The sequence below is a fragment of the Misgurnus anguillicaudatus genome, chromosome 21 (genome assembly GCF_027580225.2).
Source record: "Misgurnus anguillicaudatus chromosome 21, ASM2758022v2, whole genome shotgun sequence".
NCBI classification, from domain to species: Eukaryota; Metazoa; Chordata; class Actinopteri; order Cypriniformes; family Cobitidae; genus Misgurnus; species Misgurnus anguillicaudatus.
This window is the reverse complement of record NC_073357.2, coordinates 21,256,353-21,272,141: the sequence shown is the minus strand read 5'-3', so window position 1 is coordinate 21,272,141 and position 15,789 is coordinate 21,256,353. Positions and strand designations below refer to the sequence as shown.

Sequence of the window (15,789 nt, the reverse complement as noted above, 5' to 3'; positions counted from 1 at the left end):
ACGTTTACACCTGGTATTTAAATCCGTCTCTTTTGTCCACTTTCGACCGCTTCTGTGCTGAATACCATGAGGGGGTGGTCTGTGAGACGGTGGGCGAGTCTCTCTGCTGTCATTCAAACCCGAGCGGGAGTAATTATGAGTTTATATGGAGGCAAACTAATATAATGTCGGAGTGCACTGCTTGTTTAGCAAGTAAACATGCTGCACAGTGTTTTGTACATGAGTATGTAAGAGCTTTCTTTGAATTTTCAGCGCAATTGATGAAATAGGATTGCGCAACTTTCAGACGCTTTCAAAACGAAACTACAGAGATCAGCCGCTTAGTTTTTATCAATGAAAGGCTAAAAATAGCGCTGTTCACCGAATGTTCACGCCAGAAGTCAAAAAAGATGTGAAACTTGTGTTTAATACCTCAGATTAGATAAATGGGCGGAGAGAAGGCGGTCGCGTGTGACTGTTCGAACGCATTCAACCACATGTGCGTTCCGCAGCTCCAAAGCGATCCGATCGAAAGTGGTTTCGACCACCTCTGGATGTGGTTGAAAGTGGTCGAAAGTGGACGAGCTCAAAACGTTTTGAACACCGTTTACACCTGGCATTAACGTCGTCCACTTGTGATCCGATCGACGAAAACACATGTTAATGCCAAGTGTAAACAGCCTCTAAGAAAGGTGAATACACAGATGTGGTTCTGGACATTATTGGAGGTGAGAACTCTAAAGCTCTGCACGGGATTCAAGGTGTTGTAGGGGATGGTGAGCCTACGATTGTAGAGGAAAGTGAGCCTGTTCCTCCTAATGCAGAGGAAACATTCATTCTGGATCTCAGCCCTATTATTGAAATTCAACCTGGACCCTCACTGGTAGAGCCAGCAGTCACAGGAGCTCAGAAAAGACGCTTGAAGCATCCTGTGCAGAAAAATAATGATGATGCCTATGAATTACTTCTAAAACGAGAGACTGAAAGAGCAGAAGCACAGATACTCCTGGCAGAGGAATAAATCAAGCTGACTAAACTGCAGCAAACCAAAGCAAAACTGCAGATCCGCCTCCTAAAAGCAGAACTTGGAAATGGTGGTCTCTCCTCCTCAGATAAAAAAACTCCCTGAACATTCTTTATTTTGTTAACTATTGAACAATTAGCCATTTTATTTAAGACGTTTTCAAAATATCCACAATGTATTTGTTAATGTATATTTGTTTTTTTATTGTTTGTGACTCAGATGAGGGGTCATAAAAGAAATTATGAATGGAAGTGGATGTTTGTTATTTTTGTGTTTTGTCTCAAAACAAAAAAACTCTTACAGTGACCCCATTTTGTCTCTTCTACCTGTTCTTTACATAGCTGGTAGCCCATGTTGTGATATGTTGTCCCATTTAGAGCACATGTAATCTGGATTTGGTAATCTTGAAAACTGTGTATCTGGATCAGGGTGATCCAGTCCAATGTTGCTTTGAAAAACCGGCATAAAAGTAAGACGGATTACCTGATCCTGAATAGGAAAAAATGTGATTTCCAAATCCGGATCATTTTGATCCAGATTAAACTTTTTGAACAACTGGCCCCTTAACGTAAGTCAGGGGCGTGCCACTGGGCAAAGTGGGTCGGCTCGTTGTTAAACACATAACAAGAAACGTATAACAATACTGTGTTTTTTATCACTCGGCCAAGTTGTTCAAAACTTTTTGTCAACAGAAGCCGAACACGAAGTCACACAATAGGTGTATTCGCGCTGCGGAGACCGTCAAATTGTCTTTTACCTCAAAACTAAAATCGAGTGTAGACTGCTCTGTATGCTTTTTAATTACTCTTGCAGTATTTGATGTCATTCACAAGCAGTTCAAATGCATTACTTTATAATACTCATACTTAGGGGTGGGGGATAAACCGGTAGATATGATAAACCAGTAGAAATTTGTCAACCGGTAGAGATTTTGGACTATCGGAAAATTAAATAAATGTTTAAAGGCATTGATTTTATTGTTGCTGTTATAACATTGCTCATGCTGACCACTCTTTCCTTTTTACAGAGAATGAGGTTGATGGTGACACAATAGATTGTGGCCTTACAGAGAACATGGTTTCATACTTTTTTTTAAAGAAGCCTTCAAATAAGTTTCTATGTGAGATGAAGGAGGTGGTGACAATAACTTTAGAACCAGTGCCGGCAGAGAACTATCAAGATACTTCATCTACTGAAATGTAAGTAGTACTGAGTATTGTGTATCTTATTTGCCCCCCGTTTAATGCTTAACTGATGTATATTTATGTATTTTTAAAAAGTAACATGTCAAAATCTCTTTGTTGTATTCCCTGTGGCCAGTTGCATAAACATAGCCGTAAAGTTAAGACTGTGTTTTAAGAAATAGTCTGATCAACTAGCAAGTAGTAAGGGCTAAGCAGTCTTACTATTTGGATTTAAATTAGACCAGTCTACCTTTTTATGTAACATTCTTAAAACAGTTATGTTCAGTCTTGAAGAAAAATACATGACTAACTTTTAAGACAAGTCTGTTATGCAGCTGACCACTGATCTATATAATTTCCCCCCTCATGTGTTAGCACACTTGGCACCAATCCCTCAAACGGAAATTTAAAGCTGAACGTGCACCTCTGGTCCATGATGAGGTGAGAAAAAGTAAGGACAAGTTTGGGTGCAAAAGACTGAGGCCCACTGAACAATCTTCACCAGCGTGTCACAGATCTACTTATGGCGTAAGTGAATTCATTTGTAGTTCAAGTTTATTAGTCAAGGGCCACAAATATTTGACATAGGGTATGGGTATATGTTGTGGTATGAAAAACTAAAGAAATTTTCACCTAATGACTTATAGCTAAATTAATCTTTCTAAATGTCATTGGAGATATAATTTTGTCTGTGAGTGCATTTTTTAACCATTTTCTTTTTAATCATAAACATTTATAGGTTGGTGTGGTTTGAAGTAAAATGTGTATTTCTATTATTATAATTATGCACATTTTATTTGGTTTTAACAGGAGATTTTTGTCAATGGTGAGGATGCATCCTCTATTCATTTAATTTGAATTTATTTTGAAAATGTTATGTTCATATAAACTTTCTCTTTCTTTTAATTTGCATTCATCAACTGTCAGCTTAAGCCAGCGCTTCAGGGAGGGCTTTACCAGTCTTGTGCCAAAGGTGCTTCACCTTGTGCAAAAAATGCTCCACTTCCCAAAATCTACAAAGCAAGAGTTGAGATGCTTGCAGAAGATCTACCAGGTACTGACCAATTTGTTCATTTGTAATGTCTTATGCTCATCAAGGCTAAATATTATTTTCAAATAGGGTTGGGAATTACAATTTTTTTTTGCAATTTGATACTTTTGTTTGTGGTTTCGATTTGATTTGCTTTCAATTCAGTCGATTAGTAATAAAAAATTGTTTTGCAGACATGAAATGTATTTGGTGTGCTGTCACTTTAAGACCCACATTTAATGCACGGATAAAATATACAGGTACACATGCATTTCCTGAATAGTTTACATTTACACAACAGACTACGTCTACAAGGATAATTGCATAATTTTGAATTAATTTTTGTGCATTTGTCCGTTTTTGTAAGAGCAAGAAAACATCAACCTAGTATTTGTGCACTGTCGGAAGCCTTGAGATGCGAACTTCTCAAACGTGCGTTAGATATGTATTTGTCGTCCTTGCTTAAATATTAAAATTGTCAAGGCCTAAAACATGCAAATTATAAACTTTCGTGACAAGGCACTGGCCTCAAGAGGGCAAGTGACACTTCTGTCAACTGTCCCAAACATTGTTCACGTGTGAAACTATTTGAAATCAGTTTATTACAAGTAAATTTTACTTGAGAATATTTTATTAAAGTTACTTTTTTTAACGTTAAGTTACTGAAAACAGCTTCTTTAAAATTAACTAGCATTTTACTGGAAAATCTTACTCCTCATTTTATTTTCACTGCAGATATTATTAACTTCTAACAAAGCCCAAATATTTATTGTGAAGATATTTTCTCTTAATAAATAAACCATCTCTAGTATCATGCTGAACTGACTAATACGTTTAGTGATTATAAAATTAGCATTCTGTATTTGCTTTTTGAAGAATAATTTAATAAATTTTTACAATAGATGCTGACTTTCGTGCGACTCTCACATCCTTAAAGAGAAAGCAGAGAGATTCGTCACACTAGGAGAGGTATGGTATAGTTTGTTAAACTTGTAATGCTCTGATTGATACATTCTGTTAAGGATGCTAAAAGAAAACATTTCTCAGATATTATTCTGGCAAATTGTCACAAGCCTCGTGTTTTATTTAACACCATTGATTTACTTTTAAATGCCCCGCAGAATGCTTGTATGGAGGCATCCCCTGCTATGTGTGAAAACTTCCTTGGCTTTTTTATAAATAAGGTCACTTCTATCAGGTCTCAAATTGTACCTTCAGCTTCAGACCCTTCAATTTCTGTCCCCTGCTCGGCTGTCTTTGATCATTTTGAGCCGGTGACTTTGTCCTTTTTGGAGGAGGTTGTTGGTCATTTGAAGCCCTCAGGTTCTCCAGATGATGCTGTCCCCCCTCGTTTATTTAAAGAGGTTTTCCCCACTATAGGACCATCTGTTGTGGCAGTAATAAATAGTAGTCTGACCTTGGGTATAGTCCCTGAAATTTTAAAACATGCAGTAGTACATCCTCTGATTAAAAAACCTGCTCTAGATCCGACAGTTCTAGATAATTTTAGGCCTATTTCCAAATTGCCTTTCCTTTCAAAAATTCTGGAGAAGATTGTGCACAGTCAATTAATGGCCTTTTTAGCAGAACATAATATACTTGAGGTTTTTCAGTCCGGCTTTAAAGCCATGCACAGCACCGAAACTGCCCTTTTAAGAGTTTTTAATGATATATTTTTAGCGACTGACTCTGGTGACTCTGTTGTCCTTGTGCTTTTAGATCTAACTGCTGCATTTGACACAGTGGATCATGAGATATTGATTTCACGGTTAAGGCAGTGTGTGGGCATCAGGGGCATAGCACTGGAGTGGTTTAGGTCATACTTATCAGATCGAACTTTTTGTGTTAGTTTAGGAGATTCTGTATCCTCTTCTGCTCCTCTCTTGTGTGGGGTCCCACAGGGCTCAGTCCTTGGCCCTCTACTTTTTTCTTTGTATTTGCTTCCACTGGGTTCCATACTCAGGAAGTATGGCATTTCATTCCACTGTTATGCAGATGACAGTCAGATTTATGTACCTCTTAAAAAGAAAAACGATAATTCTGTTGGACAACTACTCAATTGTCTCAACGACATAAAGGCCTGGATGGCTCTGAACTTTTTACATTTTAATGACAAAAAAACTGAACTGATGGTTTTTGGAGGTACCACTGGGACCCCGTCTGTAGATCTGGGTTCATTGACACCCTATATTAAATCTAATATCACAAATCTAGGAGTTAAGGTGGACCCTGAGCTTAAATTTGACAGTCAGATTACAGCTGTTGTCAAATCAAGCTTCTTTCACTTGAGACAGTTGGCCAAAATCAAGCCACTTTTGTCAAAACAGCATTTTGAAACTGTAATCCATGCTTTTGTAACTACACGGCTGGACTATTGTAACTCGCTATATGTGGGGGTTAGTGGGTCCTCCATCACCCGTCTTCAGATGGTACAAAATGCAGCAGCACGTCTTTTAACGGGCACACGTAAACACAAGCACATTTACCCCATTTTTAGCTTCTTTGCACTGGCTACCTATTCAATTTAGGATCCATTTTAAAATTTTGTTATTTGTTTTTAAATCACTAAATGGTCTTGCACCACCATACCTCTCTGAGCTCTTACATTCTTATAAATCCGCCCGCTCTCTCAGGTCAGATGATCAGCTGCTCCTGACTGTGCCCAAAATTAAGCGTAAGCTCAGAGGGGATCGTGCCTTCGCTGTGTCTGCCCCTAAGCTATGGAATGATTTGCCTTTGCATGTTAAGCAGGCCTCTTCTTTATCTGTTTTTAAAACACTTCTTAATACTCATCTTTTCTCCTTGGCTTTGACACCCAGTAAGTGATTTTATTGTTTTAAACCTGGTTATGTGAATGTTTATAGTGTGTGGTCTTAATTGTATATATGTATATTTCTTGTGTACAGCACTTTGGTCAACTTTGGTTGTTGTAAAGTGCTTAACAAATAAAGTTGGTATGGTATGGTATGGTATTCTGTTCTGATAAATGGTGCATTTTTTACTAATAGATGTTTAACCTTTTTATCTTACAGTGTGATGCTGATACTCCATACCCAACTATACAGTTGGTTGAAACTGACTGGAAAACGGCTTTCTCCAAGAGGGTTTAAGTTCTTGTCAAAGTGGATTGGGTGGAGGTGTGTCAGGGAATGGGAGTTGAAGAAGGGATACAGTAATTGCAGCCTTCAGTGCTTACTATGTTTTCAACTTGGCTTATCCACCCTGCATGAAGAATACACTGACCTTCTTGCAGCATGCCATAGCCAAGATCATTAAGGTGGGTGGCAAGCCCCTTCCAACAACTGTCACCCGAATGATCAGTATCCTGTGCTGAACATGCCACAACATTATTGATGCACAAGGTGCAGAAGAAAAATCTTCACCTTAATGAAACTAATTCAACATGTTAGTATGGTTCACAACCACGGACCAAATTTCAATATCATTTGTGGACTAAATAGCTGTAAGTCATCTTTTACTGTATACGAGTCTTTCAGACGTCATGTCTATCATAAACACAGGAAACTTGAAAGTGAAGGGTTCAAGGTAATAGTAGATGGTATTAAACAGACTATTCACAGCGTATGATTACCAGTGGTGTATGATTCACACTTTCATGCATACACAATCAAGTTGACCCTGAGTGGAGTTTTATAAAACCAGGGCAAGAGATGGACTTTCAGGCTCCTGACACATACTCTCTTGATGATAAAATGTTTGTGATCCTCAAGAATATTTAAAAAGTTCAAATGAATTGTGTAGTACATGTGTAGTTTGTGGGAAATGTGTGGGGGTGGTAAAATGTTTTTTAAAAAATGTAAGAGTATAAAGTTAATGAATTGTGTACTGTTGTGGAAAAAACAACTGCTTTGTGATTTTAAGAAAATAAATTTTGAGACTTAGTACTGTTTTGAAGTGTTGTTTACTTTAATGTTATGTTTTATATAAAAAAAGAAATGACATGTTGTACTTTTGAAAAAAAAGCTTTACATGTGATGCTTGCTGTTTAAAACTGTATATTTAAAAGTGTATTAACTTTTGATCCTGCTATGAGACATTTGTAATACAGTGCTTAATGTTCATATGAAAAAATGTGAGTTTTTTTTTAATATTTAATAAATGTAATGGAACAGCATTTTGGCCTTTTTAATGTGCTGTACAGTCTGGAGTACAAATTTGCCATTGTAAGGTACAAAAGGCTTGTCACTGGGGCAGTACCCTTAAAAGCACAAATTTGCACCTTTTATGAAGGTACATTATGGTACCATTGGAGTACAGGGTACAATTTAGTCACCAAAGGTACATTTTTGTCATTGAAAGGTACAATCAGCAAGGGTACTTATATGTACCTATGGGAAAGGGTACAATGAGTGTACCTTTGAGGGTACTGCCCCAGTGACAAGCCATTGTACCCCGAAAGGTACAAATTTGACACCTTTTTTCTGACAGTGTAAGTTAAGCCCAAGAAGGCTGCCTCCCCGGGGTAAAAAACCCTCTAGGAGAAAAAAACCCCGGGCTGTTTAGCCGAGGAAATAAAAAAAGTCCTAGGAGGGAAAAACCCTTGGGAGATATATATGTATATACACACATATAAACGGATAAGGAGATTAAGCGGAGATTAAGTTGGTTCTGTCGGTGATCGTTGGTCAGGCATCAGCTGGGCATCACGTTGAAGGACGACCAGTAGATCAGAGGTGTGCCGACTTTCACATCTACCGGAACTGGGTCTGTTTGTCCCATTGTCCTCGGGGTCGAGGACGAGACAGGGAGAGAAAAACAAAATCATATTAGCGTAGGGGCCGTTCACATGTAATGCAAGTGTCACACAGTGATGTGGTTTAATCAGCTTAGTTTCAGACAGACTAACTATTGCGGCATAATTATATTATCCACAGTTGAGAATTTTGCAAATTGGGGGCCCACTGCGATGGTATATATGGTAACTAAGGGTCACCTTCCTGTCTTTAAGAGAAAATGAAACCTGTCGACCCATTTGACTAAGGCCTGTAACCTCACTGTCGTCATTAATGCAGGATCAGTGGCAAATGGGTTTATATTGCATACTATTTACAAGACCAAGAGGAAACGCCAACATCGCAACCTGACCATACGTGTCAACCCGTTTGACTATGGCTGGAGGCCCCACTGTCGTCGTTAATGCAGGTTCAGTGGCAAACGGGTCTGTATGGAATACTATTCACAAGACACATGAAAGTGCCAAATCGCAACCCGACCATACGTGCCAACCCGTTTGACTAAGGCCGGAAGCCCCACTGTCGTCGTTAATGCAGGTTCAGTGGCAAACGGGTCTGTATGGCATACTATTCGCAAGACAAAGAAAGCGCCAAAATCACAACCCAACCATACGTGCCAACCCGTTTGACTAAGGCTGGAGGCCCCACTGTCGTCGTTAATGCATGTTCAGTGGCAAACGGGTTTGTATGGCATACTATTCACAAGACACACGAAACGCCAAAATCGCAACCCGACCATACGATAAGATAAGGTTTTTATTTATTTATTTGGTTGGTCTGTGTTATGACCGCGAGTGCTTTGTTCTGTACAAATAACTATTTCGAGTTAAGTACCTTTACTAGACAAATTATGCGAATGCTTTGTTGAAGAGAAAAGTTTTAAGTCTAGATTTAAAATGATCGACTGTGTCTGATTCTCGGACATCGGTTGGTAAATCATTCCAGAGCTTAGGGGCTAAGTAGGAAAAGGATCTTCCACTTTTAGACACTTTTGATAGTGTAGGGATAATTAAGAGACCAGAATTTTGCGACCGTAGTGTGCGTGATGGATTGTATTCTGATAGTAATTCTCTAAGAATGAGGGTGCTAGGCCATTTAAAGCTTTGTAGGTGATTAGTGATATTTTAAATTGTATGCGATATTTAACTGGTAGCCAGTGTAAAGATGCCCGAATTGGGCTTATGTGGTCATACTTTTTAGATTGAGTAAGTACCCTTGCAGAAGCGTTTTGAACTAGCTGAAGCTTGTTTACTTGATTTGCATGGCATCCCCCGAGTAGCGAGTTACAATAGTCTATTCTAGAGGTCATAAAAGCATGGATAAGCTTCTCTGCATCAGATGTAGACAGTATATGGCATATTTTCAAGATATTTCTAAGATGGAAGAATGCTGTGCGGCAGACGTTGGCGATATGACAATCGAAGGATAAGTTGCTGTCGAACATCACACCTAAGTTCCTAACCGTGGAAGATGACACCACAGTGCAGCCATCTATGTGCATCTTGTAATCTGACATATTATGTTTGTAGTGATTCGGTTTAATAAGTATCTCTGTCTTATTGGAGTTGAGCTTAAGAAAGTTATGTGCCATCCAGTCACTAACATCGCTAATGCAGTCTGTTAGCTTAGAAAACGTGTGTGTTTCGCTGGGATGTGAGGAGATGTAAAGCTGGATATTATCCGCATAGCAGTGAAAACTTATGTTATGTTTCCTGATAATGTCTCCTAGGGGTAACATATATAACGAGAACAGGATAGGACCTAAAACCGATCCCTGCGGTACACCGTATTTAACCAGGGAGTGATATGACCTTCCTCGTTTACATAAACAAAGTGATAGCGATTGGTTAGATACGACCTAAACCAGGCTAGCACCTGACCACTGATACCAACATAGTTTTCTAGTCTATTGAGTAAGATTGTGTGATCTATTGTGTCAAAGGCTGCACTAAGGTCTAGTAATATAAGAATTGAGATTTCACCACGATAGGATGTTAATAGGAGGTCATTTGTAACTCTAAGCAACGCTGTCTCTGTGCTATGGTGGGGCCTGAATCCTGATTGGAACTTTTCATATGTACTATTATTTGTCAAGAATGTGCGTAACTGGCTTGCCACTACCTTTTCTAATATTTTCGAAAGAAAAGGGAGATTTGAGATTAGTCTAAAGTTATTAAGCTTTAATGTATCCTATTTCTAACGATGAGTTAAAGATATTTAGAACCGGGGTTGACACTAAAGGGAATACATCTTTAAGTAGTTTTGTGGGAACGGGGTCTAATATACATGACGATGATTTGGATGATGTAACTAGTCTAGAGAGCTCATCTATTGTAGTAGGTTTAAATGAATCAAGATGTTCGTATAATAGTCTAGTGTTAAGTGAACTAATGGTGGCTGCCTGGGTAGCTACCATGTTTTCTCTAATAGCCATAATTTTGTTAGAAAAGAAGTTCATGAAGTCGTTACTATTGTGTTGAAGTTTACTATTGGTTTCTGTTTGTTCTTTGTTTCTAGTCAGTTTTGCAACTGTGCTAAAGCGGAAACGAGGGTTATTATGATTCTTATTTATAAGCTTGCTAAGATAGGTAGATCTGATGGTTTTAATAGCCTGTCTGTAGTGTTTAACACTCTCTTTCCATGCTGCACACCATACCTCTAACTTTGTGCTTCTATAATTTCTTTCCATTTTCCTAGTTGCCTTTTTGAGGGCTGCGGTGTGATGTTCATACCATGGAGCTGGCGGTATTTCTTTGATTCTCTTTTTTCGAATGGGAGCAATGGCATCCAATGTGTTAGAACAGACATTGTTTAGGTTTTCTATTACAATATCTAGATCGTCATAGTTATCTGCTACATGTTTAATTTGGGACAGGTCTGGAAGAGTGCTAATAAAGCTATCTTTAGTGGTGGAAATTATTGTTCTGGCTCATCTGTAGCATGTTGTGGATTGAGTGATCCTATCTAGAAGTACAGTGTATGACACAAGGTAATGGTCAGAAACTGCATCACTCTGGGGTGATATCTCGATGTCATTAATATTGAGTCCGAGTGACAGAATTAAGTCTAATGTGTGCTTACGAGTATGCGTTGGCCCTGTCACGTTTTGTCTAATATTGAGAGAATTTAGAACATCCATAAACGCACGTCCTAATGCATCTTTTGGGTTATCCACATGAATATTAAAATCACCAACGATAAGAGCTTTATCTACAGTGACTACAAGCTCAGACAGGAAATCTGCTATTTCTTTAAGGAAATCTGCATGGTGGCCCGGAGGTCTATAGATTGTAGCTAAGGCAAAAGAGAGCTGTTTGTGGTTACGATCAGTTATTTCCATATTTAACAACATTAGTTCAAATGATTTAAATTTTAGTTCAGATTTTTAGTTTACTTTAAAAATTTTGTTGTATATTGTAGCTACACCACCCCCTCTCCCCTTTAATCGAGGTTCGTGTTTATAATAATAGTCTTGTGGGGTGGATTCGTTTAAACTAATGTAGTCATCTGCTTTAAGGCAGGTTTCTGTTAAACAGAGTGCATCTAAGTTTTGGTCTTTAATTATTTCATTGACAATAGGTTCTTTATTGGTAAGCGATCTAATGTTAAGAAGGCCAAATTTTAACATTCGAGGTTCATCTGTTAATGTATTGTTTTCTAATTTTATATTAATCAGATTTGTACCAGATGTGGCAAGCGGTGCTCTGTATTTATTTGTTTGGGGAACAGATACAGTTGAAATGTGTTGATATTCTGGTAAGATTGACTCGAAGTGCTGGGATATAAGTGATCTTGACATATCACGGCAGTTAACAGACGGGCAGTTAAGCCGATCCGTCTGTTTCCTGACCTGTACCCTGGATAGTCAGACTGTATTAGAAGTATCGTACTTAGATACGTATAAGAGAATCGCCCTTCCTTCCTGAGACGGATGGAGGCCATCTCTCTTTAGCAGGCCAGGTCTCCCCCGGAAATGCTTCCAATTGTCTATAAACCCTACGTTATGCTGAGGGCACCATTTTGACATGCAGTCGTGAAGAGACAATAATCTACTGTAAGTTTCATCCCCCCGGTAGGCGGGGAGGGGACCAGAGCATATTACATTGTCTGACATTGTTTTAGCAATTTGACATATCTCTTTAATATTATCTTTGGTGATCTCCGACTGGCAGAGTCTGGTGTCATTCGTGCCGGCGTGAATAACAATTTTAGAAAACTTACGCTTAGCATTAGCCAGCACTTTAAGTTTTGATCTAATGTCTGAAGACCTGGCTCCCGGTATACAATCGACTATGGTGGCTGGTGCCTCAATGTTCGCGTTCCTAAGTATCGAATCTCCAATAACCAAGGCACTTTTAACAGATGTCTCAGTCGGTGTATTGCTTAGAATATCAAACCTGTTAGAAATTACCAGGGGGGTCTTGGGTGGGCACCGGATACGACTGTGCTGCCTGACAGTCACCCAGTTAGTCGGCCACCTTGACTCAGATGCCAGAACCGAGCTATGTGTATTACGTTTAACACTAGGCGCACCCGAAACAGTGTTTGTAGCATTAGCGGTATTGGCGTTTGTAGCATTAGCGGTATTGGCGTTTGTAGCATTAGCGGTATTAGTGTTTGTAGCATTAGCGGTATTACTGTCATCAACTAGCGTTTGGATGCACGCTTCTAGTTCTGCAATCTTCTCCGTCAGCCTTACTACTTCAATACACTTAGCACAAGTAAACCCCTCTATGCTGATGGAAGAAGCTAAACTGTACATGTGGCAAGTAATGCAGGTTACAATAACAAGCGGAGTCTTACTGCTTTCATGTTGGGTGATGGCGTCTTCGGTCACCTGGATGCGGTCCGTGAAGCTACATCGCAAGGGAAGCTCGCTCGCAGCACGCCCCGATCGCCTGTGGACGTCTGTAGCCAGGGTGATGTGACGCACGCTGAATCTGCGAAGGCCGGGCAGCAGCTCCTCCACGGCTTCCCGATCGCTTTCATTCTGGGCGATGGCGCCTCCGTTCCCTCGAGTGCGGTCCGTGAAGCTGCACCGCGTAGGGTGTTCGCTTTTTGTACGCCTCGGTCGCTTGTGGACGTCTGGAGCCTGGGTAAACTGGGCGCTGTACGTCGCGTAGGATCTGCGATAACCGGGTATCAACTACTCCACAGCTTCCCGCTCAGGTGAGGACGGGTCTGAATAGCATACATCGGATGAGTCCGCCATTAGATCGGCAAATGGTAACTAAAGCCGGCACCGTTTGTTGATGCTAGCGGGCTATATGCTAACACTGGGTGTTTATTAGTGATAAATCGTTTCACGTGGTAGTACTGCTCAATTGTCGTCACGGTAAAGTATTCTTGAGATAAACTAATATGTTATATTATATAAATAGGAACAAGGTAGTCAGAAAAAATAGGATTTTGATGATGAACTCGACGGAGCTCTGATGCACGATGCTCAAGGTGTGTTCGACTCCAACCGAAAGTGAAGTTGCTCACATATGATTGTAGCAGTTTGTGCTGAATACAGTGTTTAAAAAAGTGAAAACCCCAAATGTCAGAGCATGTCAAAGCTTCTGAACTCCAAAACACACTCATACCCCAGAGGGGAAATGGTGATGATATTACGTTTTTCCCAGTTTTCACAAAATTGGTTTAACTTTTATTTTTCCTGAAGACAATTAAAACATACAAAACAACACATTCTTACTTGTGAAAGATTATTCCCAGTTTTTACAATCAGATGCTGTGCAATCTTATTGTCAGGATTTGGAACTAGGAAAAACCCAAGTGAGGACGTGGATGAACAACACAGGACTTTATTAAACAAAACAGGGTGGAAACAGGAAAACAAAACCCACGAGGGGGCAAACAGAACAGGGCAAACACAAATCTAACAAGACTACACTAAACACTATTACTTAAACAAAACACTAAACATAAACTGGAACATAAGATATGAAGAATTTTGTTCCAAAACGCAATAAACGCCATTTTTGAAAAAAATGAGTTACTGCCAGAATCAGTATTATATCAGGTCAGTATTAAAAAGTAAATTCTTAATTTTACGAAAAATCCAATATACGCCGTGTTATTCTGTCATCTTTTCTCCCTTTTTTCCCAAAATGCAAGAAGCGCCACTCCCCCTTTTCTACAGAATGCCATAAATCCACTCCACAGATTACAGCGCACCACTGCAATGTAAACAAACAATGGCGGCACGTTGAGTACACGGAATCCTAGTTTTCCTCATCTACTTCGTACTTCGTGAACAACAAACAAACAAAAACAAAATAATACTTTGATAGCATTGATTAACCTGTGATGGTTTTCTGTGATGGGAAAGAAACGTAAGCTATCAACATCTAGTCATATATGCAAGAGGCACTCGGGAGACGGGTGCTTGTTTGCCCGGGCAGACAGCATCAAGTTTCTGTCATGATAACACATTGACCCCAGGAGATAGGGTGACCAGATGAGATTGGCTGAAATTCGGGACGAGGGGGGGGGTCATCCAATAATAGTTTTATTTATTAATTTTATTTAATAATAAAAGATAATGAATTTCAATCGGACTCAATCATATTAATATAAGTACATATGCATATAAATAAATTTATATAATACGTATAGTATTTTATACTTTATACAATAATAGTTCATACAATAAGTTTTCTTTATTTTATAATAAAAATAAGGAATTTCAAACTGAAGTTACTGAACTAATCCTATTTTTATTAATATAAGTACATATGTGTATACATTTATATAATACGTATAGAAGTATTTTAACAAAGTGCCTTGCCTGTCCTCGACCAATCTGACTCCTTCACGCGACTGACTGTCACTGCCTGCACTTTCAACTGTCCTCGCGGTTTTCTGCAACTTTCGCTCTCTTAATCAACTCTATAAAACAAAAAGGTCCTATTGTCTTTGTGCATATAGATGAATAAGATACATTAATAGAAACAATACAACATCAGCATATTTCCCGGAGGTTTTAACTGCTGCCAGCACAATAAGAGCCTACAGTATAAAAACAAGATGCTGCAGCCAATAAGCAGCCGGCGGCGGCTGGCTGCAGCCAATGGGCAGCCGGCGGCGGCTGGCTGCAGCCAATGGGCAGCCGGCGGGGGCTGGCTGCAGGATGACTTAACCTCCTCGCTCATGTTTTATCAGACAACTACTACTCAAGATTTTGCTTTAGTATAATTTTCGGGGAAATTAAAGCGGGATTCGGATTAAGATTTAGCTTCAGTATGATTTTCGGGACAATTAGAGCAGGATTCGGGATTCGGGACAGCAGCTTAGATTTCGGGACTGTCCAGAATTTTTCGGGACGTCTGGTCACCCTACCAGGAGATCTTATGAAAAACTTTCCATAATTTTACTCAAAGTCAACGAAACTCGAGCAGGACCAAAACATTTTACAGCCGATTGTTGTAAAAACCGTTAAGCGACGACGTCAAGTATAACCGCAGCAATGACAGTGTTCTTAATATAACAAAGTAAGTGTTTTGATTAATGACATTAATGTTTATATTTTTAAATAGTGTGTACAACCAGTCAACTAATAAATGAAAATAACATGGCAAAGATGAATGCACATTTATATAGGCTATTGATTCAATAGATTTATAGCATTTTGAATAAAAACTTGTCATGGATTTATTGCATTTTGTGGAAAAAATAATCAGTTTTTATAATAAATCTTTGAAAATCAAGTTATGGATTTGAATTTTTTTATGTTTTTATAACCTAAAGATGCTATGTGAAAGTTTGTAACAGAAAATAGTGGTTTTCATCTTGTCACTTTCTTGGTATAGAAAA

At 39.0% G+C, this 15,789-nt stretch overlaps 1 long non-coding RNA gene across 1 annotated transcript; it reads left to right on the top strand.

Moving 5' to 3' along the window:
* The first annotated feature begins 3,076 nt into the window (after positions 1-3,076).
* On the top strand, positions 3,077-7,352 carry LOC129437738 (uncharacterized). Its single transcript, XR_008642342.2, has 3 exons — positions 3,077-3,241; positions 4,120-4,186; positions 6,250-7,352. It is a non-coding gene; the product is annotated as an uncharacterized lncRNA (long non-coding RNA).
* The last annotated feature ends 8,437 nt before the right edge of the window (positions 7,353-15,789 follow it).